Source organism: Eubalaena glacialis, chromosome 5 (assembly GCF_028564815.1).
Source record: "Eubalaena glacialis isolate mEubGla1 chromosome 5, mEubGla1.1.hap2.+ XY, whole genome shotgun sequence".
NCBI classification, from domain to species: Eukaryota; Metazoa; Chordata; class Mammalia; order Artiodactyla; family Balaenidae; genus Eubalaena; species Eubalaena glacialis.
The window spans coordinates 147,748,416-147,760,751 of NC_083720.1; the positions used below are offsets into that span (position 1 = coordinate 147,748,416).

Consider the following 12,336-nt stretch of genomic DNA (forward strand, 5'->3'; position numbering starts at 1 on the left):
GCCAGCCCCTGTGTGCCAGCTGTTGTACTGTACTACCGTACTTCTCAAGGTATTGTATTGTAAGATTAAAAATGTTTTATTTTTTGTGTTTGTTTTTTAAGTATTATTTGTGCAAAAATATTATAAAACTATCACGGTACAGTACTATACAGCAGATTGTGTTAGTTGGGTACCTAGGCTAACTCTGTTGGACTTACGAACAAATTGGACTTTTGAACGCTCTCTAAGAACAGAACTCGTTCGTATGTAGGGGACGTACTGTATTTGGGAACTTATTGAAAACGCAGAATCTCAGAGACCCACCCAGATCTGCTAAGTCAGAATTTGCATTTTAACAATATCTTTAATGAATCAAATACACGTTAAAGTTTTAAGGAGCACTGACCAATGCATATCTGGTTCAATGGCACTTTGTGTAGTAGGGATCTAAAGCATCAGCTTGCCCCCAGCTCACCCAGAAAATCTTGAGCAAATGACAGTATTAAGAGCGAAATGTTTGAGAATCACTTTCACAGACAATTAGTGTAGACTACTTAGTTTAGGAATGAATAAACTACTAAAATATAATTTTTAAACCTCAGTGATGACAATGTCATGCCTTTTTTCATAGTAGGCAAGTAAATTTGTGTATTTAACGTAATTAAATAGTTTAATGACAATTTTAATGACAAACATTAATCTACTTAAACGTAGTAAATTTATTGAGAATAAGAAAACAAAGGTCAAGGTAACATTAGAAGTAAGTATAAAATTATAATGGAAGTGGGTGGAAATAACACATGGTCAGTTAACAAATAATCTTACCACTTGTTGATTGGCCGTATGTATTTTCTTTGGGCCAATGTTATTCTAAAAGTTGTTAAGGCCTTTAATTATAATTTCTTGAAATAATCTACATGGGATTTTTTTCACATTAAAAATATATACTTATGTGTCCTTTTCAACATGGAATCTAGAGGTGAAAATAGACTTTTTCTAAAAGTGTTTTGACTGAAACATATTAACTGTAAATATTCTAAAGGTTGAGTAAGATCTACTCCTGTATAGTCCATAAAGTAAAACTTTTAGTTTTTACATAAAATTGATTTTAGTCACTTTGAGGTTTTCTGTTTTTCATTTGTCGAAAACTATGGTTAGTGAAATAATGAGTAAAACCTGATTCTTATTCACTTCATTTATAACAATAAGACTTCATGAATATTGAGTGAAGTCACTTAAAGTGACTCATATGTTGAAATTTATTGAATTATTTTAATAGGAATTTCAAAATCTGAAGGGAAATAACTCAATTTTCAGAATTGTTTTAATACTTGAGTGGAAATCCATTTAAAAAGATTTTTCAAATACAGTGTCATTCAAGTGCGTGATACCAGGTAAAGAAACTGCTTAGCTTGTAAGTTTTTCAAATTTCCTGTTTAGGTGTTTTAGTCATCATAGCGTTTCATGTACATTTTTAAAAGCAAGGGTTTTGCTTAGCAAAAGGGCCTACAAGAATCCTGATGCTGTATGTAGCCTACCAAGGACTATGTTTCATGCTTATCTGATTGCCTTTTATTTATTGTGAGAGAGAAGTGGGCATGCCCTATAGAAAGGGAAGCTGACGTGGTCTCCAAATGAATGCATATGGGTGTCTCAGCGTTTTGAGTCCCCTTCTCAGCAGACCTGGATTCCTAGTCCTTTGCTATATCGGAAGGAACATTCTGCATAAAAGGGTTAGACTGATCTGACATATCACGGAAATACTGAAGTGGGCACAGAGAATAAGGAACCTGGGAAAGAAACACTAACTTCAGCTTTTGTCAGAGAAGGATAAAAGATGAAAAACCAACTTATTCTCAAGAATAAGAACCATCTTTGGGCTTCCCTGGTGGCACAGTGATTGAGAATCTGCCTGCCAATGCAGGGGACACGGGTTCGAGCCCTGGTCCGGGAAGATCCCACATGCCGCGGAGCAACTAAGCCCGTGCGCCACAACTACTGAGCCTGTGCTCTAGAGCCCATGAGTCACAACTACTGAGCCCACGTGCCGCAACTACTGAAGCCCACGCGCCTAGAGCCCGTGCTCTGCAACAAGAGAAGCCACTGCAATGAGAAGCCCGCGCACTGCAACGAAGAGTAGCCCCCGCTCACCGCAACTAGAGAAAGCCCACGTGCAGCAACGAAGACCCAACACAGCCAAAAATAAATAAATAAAATAAATAAATTAAAAAAAAAAGAACCATCTTCACACGTTGCTTATCTCTGAGTTGCAGAAATGTTCTGTGGTGATGCAAACACAGTGGTGAAAAAGCATCAGATTAATAAAGATTGAATTAAACTCTTACATATCTGGTAATGGCTACGAGATAAAATTGATTTGCATTTCACTCTTTTTTAGTTATAAATCCTAAATATAGGTAGGAGCAAGACTCCAGAGGTCAACTTACCAACAATTATATACTGAGACTATCATGCCTCTACCCAATGAAGTTTCTTGTAGAGTTGACATATTTTGGTAGGTATGAATGAAAGTGCAATTATATAAAAAGTTCATGTTAAATGGCAACATGACTTTTCTGTAAGTTTCAAATCATTAAGTTACTCCTTAATCTAATCCATATAGGTATTTGACCAAATTTTTAATACTACATATGGAATGCCAGTAGTATAAATACTACATATGGAATGCCAGTATATATAAAGAGACTCCAGGTCTCTGCCTAAGTGGATTCATCAGACTTGTGCTGCCTTTGTTTCTCCTTCAACACGCTTAGCGCCAGTGCTCTGACAGATCTGGTTCTGCATTCCAGAACCGTCCACTTAATTCTCCACAGATCCTGGGAATGCACAGACTTTTGGAGGCTGGAATTGAAGCTGACTGAGGAACTCTTTATGATAGTTAAATTACTTTCCAATTCTTATTGTGTGTTTCAGGAAAAGAAATTCCAGGAATGGTTTCTTTTGATATTTTTTATTTCCCCAGATCAATAGAATTTTCCACACAAGAACTTCAGCATTGCACACAAATCAGTTCTTTTGTTTTGGTTGCTTCTTAATTCTCAAGTTTCATGCATGCCTCAGAACTCTCCAAATTTTCTGTTAAGACATAAACTCAAACACTTTTACTTTCTAAAATGGTAAATTTTGTACTGAAATGTAAAAATACCACAGAACACTATTTGAAAGTGATTTCAAATTTCTGAAAAAAAAGGGATGTAAAATATTGTATGTGTTTCCTTAATTTAGCTTAAGAAAAGAACAATATTTGAAAGAAAAAGAATTTTATGGATTAAGACTAGACACGAAGTTAGTTGATTTGAAATATTTTTCCTTCAGTATTATTGCTAAGGCACTAATTTCTGTGACTGTTTCTCTTTTTACACAATGGAAATTCTAATATTTTCCACAGATTTGCCACATAGGAAAACAAAGAGTATATATAAGATATTGGGGGAGAGGCAATATTTATCTTCGTAAATAGTGTTACTTATCAGAAGAATCGGCTCTAGTGAACCTAAACAGGTAGAGAGAGCAATTATATTCAGTTCTCAACGACTTTTCTGTAAGATAAGTATACACAATATTAAAAAATTGTTCCAAATCAGGACCAGTGGGTTCAATGACCACTGGTGATATTTGTATTACTGCCTAAGAAAAGCAAGGAGTTGAAAAGACACCTGAAAAATATTTATGCAATCCCAAGTCTTCATAACAGTACAAGACTGAGGATGGTGGGGAGAGTCTTTAAAAGGTATTGAACAGGAGCTGAGCATGGCGCCTAGACTGGGGATGGTATTATAGGCCTGAAAAACTACCCATGACACATGGCCCAAGCTCATACATATCACATAAATAACTCTGCCAAGGATGCTAAAACACAAGTATGTGTCTAAACCAGAACCTGATGCTATGTTCAAAGGCCTTCTCTTAAATGGTTGACTTAAGTCCTAAAGAGACTAGAACAGAGCAGGATGAAAAACAGACCTATATTCTTGGGCAGCTGAGAATGTGCATGTTTATGTAAAATGTACTTTTTAAAGAGGTATGAATTTGGAGGTCAGGATTAAGAGATCTAGAGTTTCCATTATCCAAGTAAAGCGAGTCTAGTTCATGACATTTGAGAATCAGTGTCAAGGAAGAAAGAGCACAGAGAACACTGGTCAGCTCTGACTTTATCCTCTAGTTTTGGCTTTAAAAAAAGGCCCAAATGCTTAGTTTTAACTTGGAATCAAAAGAAAAATGTAGAGAAAGAAAGAAAACCAAAAGAGAAAGGAAGAAAAAAAAGGAATGAAGGAAGGAAAGAAGGAAGGGAGAAAGAAAGGAAAATTAAAATACCAGATGAATACTATGTTTATCCTCTGGAAAATATGCATTTCTTTCTCTCAACCCCTTATAATAGTTATAAAAGTCTTGACACACCATTTAGTATGTCCCCTAGTGTTGTCCAGGGAATAACATTCATTCCAATCAATAGCTTATTTGTTAAAAGTAGTTTTAAGAAATATTTAATGAAAACTCTGAGATATAAACAAAGAAAACTGAAAATTATTAATATATAACCACCTATCCCAGAGGGTAGGACTTACTCTCATTTCTCTTCCCTTCATTTTCAATCCTCAAAAATTTCTGGAAAATGTTCTTTAGTTCATGCAAAGAATTTTGTATCAACTGTAACCTCATGGCTTCACTAGGGATTCCAAGAACAAAGTTTGAGCTATGATTCCTATTGGTTTGTGTGTGCTAATCTAAGATCCAACAACTTTTTTCTTATATATTTTTGCATCCTGTACATACACATTTATATTTTAAAAGGCACATCTGGGTGAAGCCAAGTGGGCTCAAAGCCTCTTAACCCAACCTAGTGGGTCAGAGTGTTCAAACAAGGCAGTTGGGCAGTGACTTTTGCCCGACTGACTTTGGGCAAAAGTCAGTTCAGCTGTTGACCTGGGTTGGGTTGGATTCTTGACCTAGAAAACCTTGCCTCTATCATTTAGGCACAAAAGAAAAACTTCAGTAGCTGAAATGTGAGAATGTTTTCTAAATAACCAGTTTCTGACCCAAGAATACTGGAAGAAAGCCCTAGAATTCTAGAAGAAAATATACTTATAAACTAAAATATATTTTCAAAAATGAGCAATTATGAATCTCTCTCTCTCTCTTTTTTTTTTTTTTGGTTTTTGTATTTCTAAATCCTCCGGTCTCTGGCAATAATTCTGACTACCGAGTGACAGAATTTTAACTACCCATAAGGAAGTGTAGTTATCAAGACTTCCAGGAAGATGTCACTGATGTAGGGTCTCACTTGTAACATAGGCTGGGCCCTGGGGGTAGCTTCCAGGCAGCTCCTGAATGGGGTATTCAGTATCTCCAGGGATATATAATTTCAAGTAATATAATTATTACTTGAAACTGGAGCCACAAAGGCTGTAACGGCTGGTGGTTAGAGCTGGTTTACTGAGCAAAAGTCCTTCAACTAGGATTCAATTCCTGGGAAATTGGGTCATACAAGTAAATTCTGTTACTTTTCCCAAATCCATAAAGTTGATTTTTTCCTTAGAGTTATAATTTTATATGTAAATTTGATATTGGTTTATTGTACACACATACTTTTAAAAAATGCTTGTCTCTTGACCATCTCAGATGGGAAACCATAGTTTATGTGTCTTTAGGGACAACCAGTATTCCTCATACTACATCATTTTTACTATCTACAAGTTGTAGTTTGGATAGAGCTTATGGAGCTGAGAGGATCTATCTGTAGCCATGACATTTAATTATCTATTCCAAATGAAACTCTGCTTCTACTGTAAGAAAGTATCTGATTTTTATAATTCTTGAAACAAAAGTTTCCCTATGTTAAAGAGACATATATAACAAGCTTATGTAAAATATACAGATCTGTAGCTCAAGAATTTATCTCATTAATGAACTAAATATTACTTAGTGCCTAGATAAATGATTCTTTGAATATGATTTGTATTTGACAGTTTCCAGGGTTCACTTGAATGCATCATCTCACTGTATCCTCACTGTATCACCGCAGTGAGAAGCGCAGGCTTCTCATTGCGGTGGCTTCTCTTGTTGCGAAGCACGGGCTCTAGGTGAGCAGGCTTCAGTAGTTGTGGCTCACGGGCTCAGTAGTTGTGGCTCGCGGGCTCTAGAGCGCAGGCTCAGTAGTTGTGGCGCACGGGCTTAGTTGCTCCACAGCATGTGGGATCTTCCTACACCAGGGCTCAAACCCGTGTGCCCTGCATTGGCAGGCAGATTCTTAACCACTGTGCCACCAGGGAAGCAAAGTAGTTAAGTGGTGTTACCTCCATTTTACAGAGTTGGAGATTGAGGCTTACAGATGTTTGATGTTGGACCCTAAATTTCAGTTAATGAAGTTTTTGAGAAGCAAAGCAGTGTAAAACAACCAAGACAGCTAACGAAACCCATTTTGGAGTGACTTTTAAATGCTTCTGTCCTGAAAAAAGTCTTTTCTTCTTTTACTAAATGTTATAAGACTATTAGTACAATTCAGGGAATTAAAAAAAAAAAAGAAGAGCTCCCCCCAAAACAAACAAACAAACAAACAAACTCTGAGGAGCAGCTGATAATAGCAAAGACCTTTTTGTCCAAAGGTGCCCACGGCACTCTATAAAATCAGCTGAATGAGCCCAGCTGTGTGGCACATCCCTTTGAAATGGCCCCATGCTGTTTCTTGTTTTGATTCCCAGGTGTGTACATAAGATGCAAGATTTCCAAACTAGGCTATTCTTATTTGCATCTCAACTCCTGAGAAAGTAAACTGTTTGTGGATCTTATTTCTCCTAAAATCTTTTGTCCTCTCTTAAACAGGAGTCAACAAACCGTGTTCTTCAATTTATTGGTTTAGTGCTGGATTTTCATTCTTATGAAATTTATTATGGTATAGCTAATCCCACCTGTTTGGTTATTTTGCCATCTTTTGAAAGTTTTCTCATACCCACCAAACATCCTTTTCTGCATTAGAAAAATATCCGCATCTGTGGCATTTTCTAATATCGGGAACCAATGGCATCTAACAAATTTACCAACCGCAAATTCAATGGTTGTTTATTTCAGAGTTCAAGCAGAGTGGCAGCCAGGCTGCGGTCATTAGTCTATAACTCAAAGGCAGTACTGGGAGTCAAGCCTGGAATGTCTTTGTCCTCTAATCATGTATTTTACATCTCTCCAGGGAGTGGTGAGGAAGAATTGATGTGCCCTTTCAGCTCGTACACTATGTGTCTCATCTCCCAACTGGGCCTCTGCCCCCAACCTTCTTCTTACTTAGCTCTACTTCTAATTTTTATTTTTGGGGCCACCATTCTTGGTTTGATTTTCAGCAAGCGGTATATGAGCAGCAGAATTTTTTTACTCTGGTCAGGGGAAATCATGTCTGGAATCCTTGTCATTTCTAAGTTCCTAAAGCAGTATCTCGCTAGTTAATGTAACAAATGTTAAGTTGCTAAGAGAGTAGATCTTAAAAGTCCTCATCACAACAAAAAAATTTTTTTCTAACTATGAATGGTGACAGATATTATTAAACTTTTCATGGTGATCATTTCGCAATTTGTATACCTGAAACTAATATAATGTTATATGTCAATTATACCTCAATAAAAAATGTACATCATTCGAAAAGACAACCCTCAGAATGGGAGAAAATATTTGCAAATGAAGCAATTGACAAAGGATTAATCTCCAAAATATACAAGCAGCTCATGCAGCTCAATATCAAACAAACAAACAACCCAATCCAAAAATGGGCAGAAGACCTAAATAGACATTTCTCCAAAGAAGACATACAGATTGCCAAGAAACACATGAAAGGATGCTCAGCATCACTATTCATTAGAGAAATGCAAATCAAAACTACAATGAGGTATCACTTCACCCCAGTCAGAATGGCCATCATCAAAAAATCTACAAACAGGGCTTCCCTGGTGGCACAGTGGTTGAGAATCTGCCTGCCAATGCAGGGGACACGGGTTCGAGCCCTGGTCTGGGAAGATCCCATATGCCGCGGAGCAACTGGGCCCGTGAGCCACAATTACTGAGCCTGCGCGTCTGGAGTCTGTGCTCCGCAACAAGAGAGGCTGCGATAGTGAGAGGCCCGCGCACCCCGATGAAGAGTGGCCCCCGCTTGCCACAACTAGAGAAAGCTCTCGCACAGAAACGAAGACACAACACAGCCATAAATAAATAAATTAATTAATTAAAAAAAAATCTACAAACAATAAATGCTGGAGAGGGAAAAGGGAACCGTCATACACTGTTGGTGGGAATGTAAATTGATACAGCCACTATGGAGAACAGTATGGAGGTTCCTTAAAAAACTAAAAATAGAACTACCATATGACCCAGCAAGCCCACTACTGGGCCTATACCCTGAGAAAACCATAAGTCAAAAAGAGTCACGTACCACAATGTTCATTGCAGCTCTATTTACAATAGCCAGGACATGGAAGCAACCTAAGTGTCCATCGACAGATGAATGGATAAAGAAGATGTGGCACATATATACAATGGAATATTACTCAGCCATAAAAAGAAACGAAATTGAGTTATTTGTAGTGAGGTGGATGGACCTAGAGTCTGTCATACAGAGTGAAGTAAGTCAGAAAAACAAATACCGTATGCTAACACATATATATGGAATCTAAAAAAAAAAAAAAAGAAGAAGAACCTAAGGGCAAGACGGGAATAAAGATGCAGACCTACTAGAGAATGGACTTGAGGACACGGGGAGGGGGAAGGGTAAGCTGGGACAAAGTGAGAGAGTGGCATGGACATATATACACTACCGAATGTAAAATAGATAGCTAGCGGGAAGCAGCCGCATAGCACGGGGAGATCAGCTCGGTGCTTTGTGACCAGCCAGGAGGGTGGGATAGGGAGGGTGGGAGGGAGGGAGATGAAAGAGGGAAGAGATATGGGGATATATGTATATGTGTAACTGATTCACTTTGTTATAAAGCAGAAACTAACACACCATTGTAAAGCAATTATACTCCAATAAAAATGTTTAAAAAAATGTACATCATGAAGAAAACTGCTTCTCTAGTTAACATTTTCTAAGGTTTTTCTGTATAAGTAGCTATACAGAAATGCATTCAAGTCAAGTGAAAACATTTGCCTGTACAGATGAAAAATTAATTACTTTCAATCTTTCTCTGTAAAAATCTGAAGAATACACTTTTCTATATTGGTAGTTTTCATTCAGAAATTAATTCAAAATAGACAATAAATTCATTTTATTTAAATGATTACTGTAAGCAAATGATTATAATGTTTTTTAGAATTATCCTATATGTACAGATAGACACACTTATTTATAAAGAACTTTAGTTAAACTTTGCAGTACTGTTTATATGCTATATTGGCATTTGTGTATTAAGTTTTTTGATATTTGACATGAAAATTCCAAGCTCTGCCATTCAATGCTAAGTTAAACATTATTCTTTTAAAGTTTACATATCTTAACTATGGTATTTATTTTATATGCTTTAGAGATAAGGTGATGTTTTGTATGCTTTTTAAAATTTATTTTTTAATTTACACAGAGTACAATTCACTTCTTTTGCTAGGTAGTTCCAAGAGTTTTGACAAATGAAAAGACAAAAGCATCACCGTAATCAGGATACAGAACAAGACCCTACTCCAAAATTTCCCTGTGGTGTTCCGTGCAGGCAAAACTTCCTCCCACCATTCATGTTGACACCCACTGTTCTATAGTTTTCTGTCCCTATAGTTTTCTTTTCCGAAATGTCATGTAAGTGTGATCATACAGTGTGCAACATTTTAAATGCAGCTTTTTTCACTTTAGCACAGTAGCTCTCAACTGAGAACAATTTGGTCTCCCACAGAGGATATTTGGCATATTTGAAGACGTATTTGGTAGTAAAAACTGGGAGGAGTGGGGGAGGGCTACAAGCTCTAGTGGGGAGAGGCCAGGGACGTTGTGAAACGTCCTAGAACACAGGGACCGCACCCACTGCAAAGACGTCTCTGGTCCACAACGTCAGTGGTGCCAAGGCTGGGCAACGCTAACTTAGCGTAGCGCGTTTAAGATTCATTCATATTGTTGCACATATCAATAATTAGTCCATTCTCTTTTATTGCTGAGCAACATTCCACTGTGTGAATGTGCTATAGTCTTTATCCATTTACCTGCTGAAGGACAGTTTGGTTGCTCCCAGTTATGAGCAATTACGGAAGTTTTTGAGTGAACATAAGTACTAGGGGCAGCATTGCTTGGTCATACGGTAAGCGTATGTTTAACTTTATAAGAAATTCCACACTGTTTTCCGGAGTGACTACACCAGTTTAGTTTGCATTCTCCCCAGCAACATGCGAACATCCAGGGGTTCTGCATCTTTGGCACTGTTTGATATTTTTATTGTTTGTTGGAACTTAGTCATTTTAGTAGGTGTTTAGTGGTATCTCATTGTGGCTTTTGGTTTGTCTGTTTTGGTTAATTTTTAGAATTTTATAATCTAATGCACATATTCTGCGATTACAGAAGTAGTATTATGTAAATGAGGTATTGAATAATTAGCACAAGGTTATCAATGCCTGTGGACCTTCACTCTGTTCTTCCTCACCGTAGAGCTGCTGGTCGTTTTACAGCTTCTGTTGTAAGAGAGACCAGTTTTGCAACATTAGGATGTGCTGATCTACCAGGTCTTCTCAGGACATGCCTGGCCCAGGACTTGAGCCAAGGAGGAGGAGAAGGGAGAAGCCATCCCCTTTTTACGTATAACTAAGGGATTATCTTCCTGAGTGGACACCTTCCTCAGAGTTCACTGGGAAGGGACAAAGTGAATTCCACAGAAGCAGCACCTGAGCGCAACACAGCAAGACTGCTTTCTTGGATGCAAGTGTTTGTAAAACATTTCCCTCTACTGGCTGGCTGCTGAAAGTACTCCTAAGAAATCATAGGAAACAATTCGCTACCTGCTCTCAAAATCTGCTCTTATGCCCACCTCTAACAACTGAGTATTAAATGCTTTCTTGCATGTTTTCCTTCTTTTACAATATCCCTTTGATCAAATATTAAATTGATCCCCCTATTTCCCTCAATTAGGTGTGACAGGAGTATTGATGCAAAGAGGATGCTATGATTTCATTTACAACGAACTTGAAATTTGCCCTCAGCAATAAGCAGCTGTAGCCCTGAATCACCCCATCAGGCTCCTGGCTTCCAGGTGGAAGGAACAGAGAGGGTGACCCCAGTCCTGCAGTGGCCATGCATTCTTAACCTGGGATACGAATCATAAGAGCCCAAGGCTTGGGGCTTCCCTGGTGGCGCAGTGGTTGAAAGTCTGCCTGCCGATGCAGGGGACACGGGTTCGAGCCCTGGTCTGGGAAGATCCCACATGCCGCGGAGCAACTAGGCCCGTGTGCCACAACTACTGAGCCTGCGCGTCTGGAGCCTGTGCTCCACAACAAGAGAGGCCGTGACAGTGAGAGGCCCGTGCACCGCGATGAAGTGGCCCCCCTCTTGCCACAACTAGAGAGAGCCCTCGCACAGAAACGAAGACCCAACACAGCCAAAAAATAAATAAATAAATAAATAAATTTATTAAAAAAAAAAAAAAAAAGAGCCCAAGGCTCATGGTGCCCAATGGGAACATAAGAATTGCAGGAAATACCACTATGTGTAAAAACGGTGAATCTGCAGACTGGCCAGCCATCTCAAGTGGTCTCTTGCTAATAGGGGCTTTCCTCACTTTTATGAAGTGAAGGCAGAGGGGTCCAGTTTGGGATCCACACATTCTGGCATTTTACTCCCAACAGTTTAACTGGAAACATAGGTGCCTGTGGCCTTCGGCACCCGCAGTATCACAATGTGATATTAGTTCAGCACATCCAGTAGTTCAACCACCCAGCACGAGTGAACCTGGGGTGACCAAAACGCCAACCCAACCCGAATTCCTAGAGAATAGGAAATGAGCACACACTGTCCTCACTGACATTCTTTAAGAGCCCACTGTTATCCTAATGCTGAACTTCCCTGGGACCAAAAGACATTTAATTTTCATTCCAATTTTGGTAACTTATTTTCAAACTTAGGTCATTGCAAACAAGGCTTTAAGGGAGTCAAGAAGCCCTCAGTTGAAAATGATGTAGTTGGTACTCTGGTTTTCCATTTGTACCATCCATTCTCAATACTATTGATATTTTTACATTTTCTCAGGGTGGGAGGCTACTTTTTATTCACAAAAAGCTCAGAGTAAACAGTGGTGGATGGTCTTTGCTCGTGGAATTGAGGTGTAAGGGTTAATTTGGCAACTCGCCCTCACAGAACTAGCTGTGGTGCCCTCAACCTCACAGCTGGTTCTGAATGAA

At 38.5% G+C, this 12,336-nt stretch overlaps 1 protein-coding gene across 1 annotated transcript in view; it reads left to right on the top strand.

Annotated features, from left to right (window-relative positions):
* The window catches only part of LOC133091858 (tripartite motif-containing protein 75-like), a 137,043-nt gene that overhangs the window by 115,349 nt on the left and 9,358 nt on the right, over window positions 1-12,336 (top strand). The window lies entirely within an intron of this gene.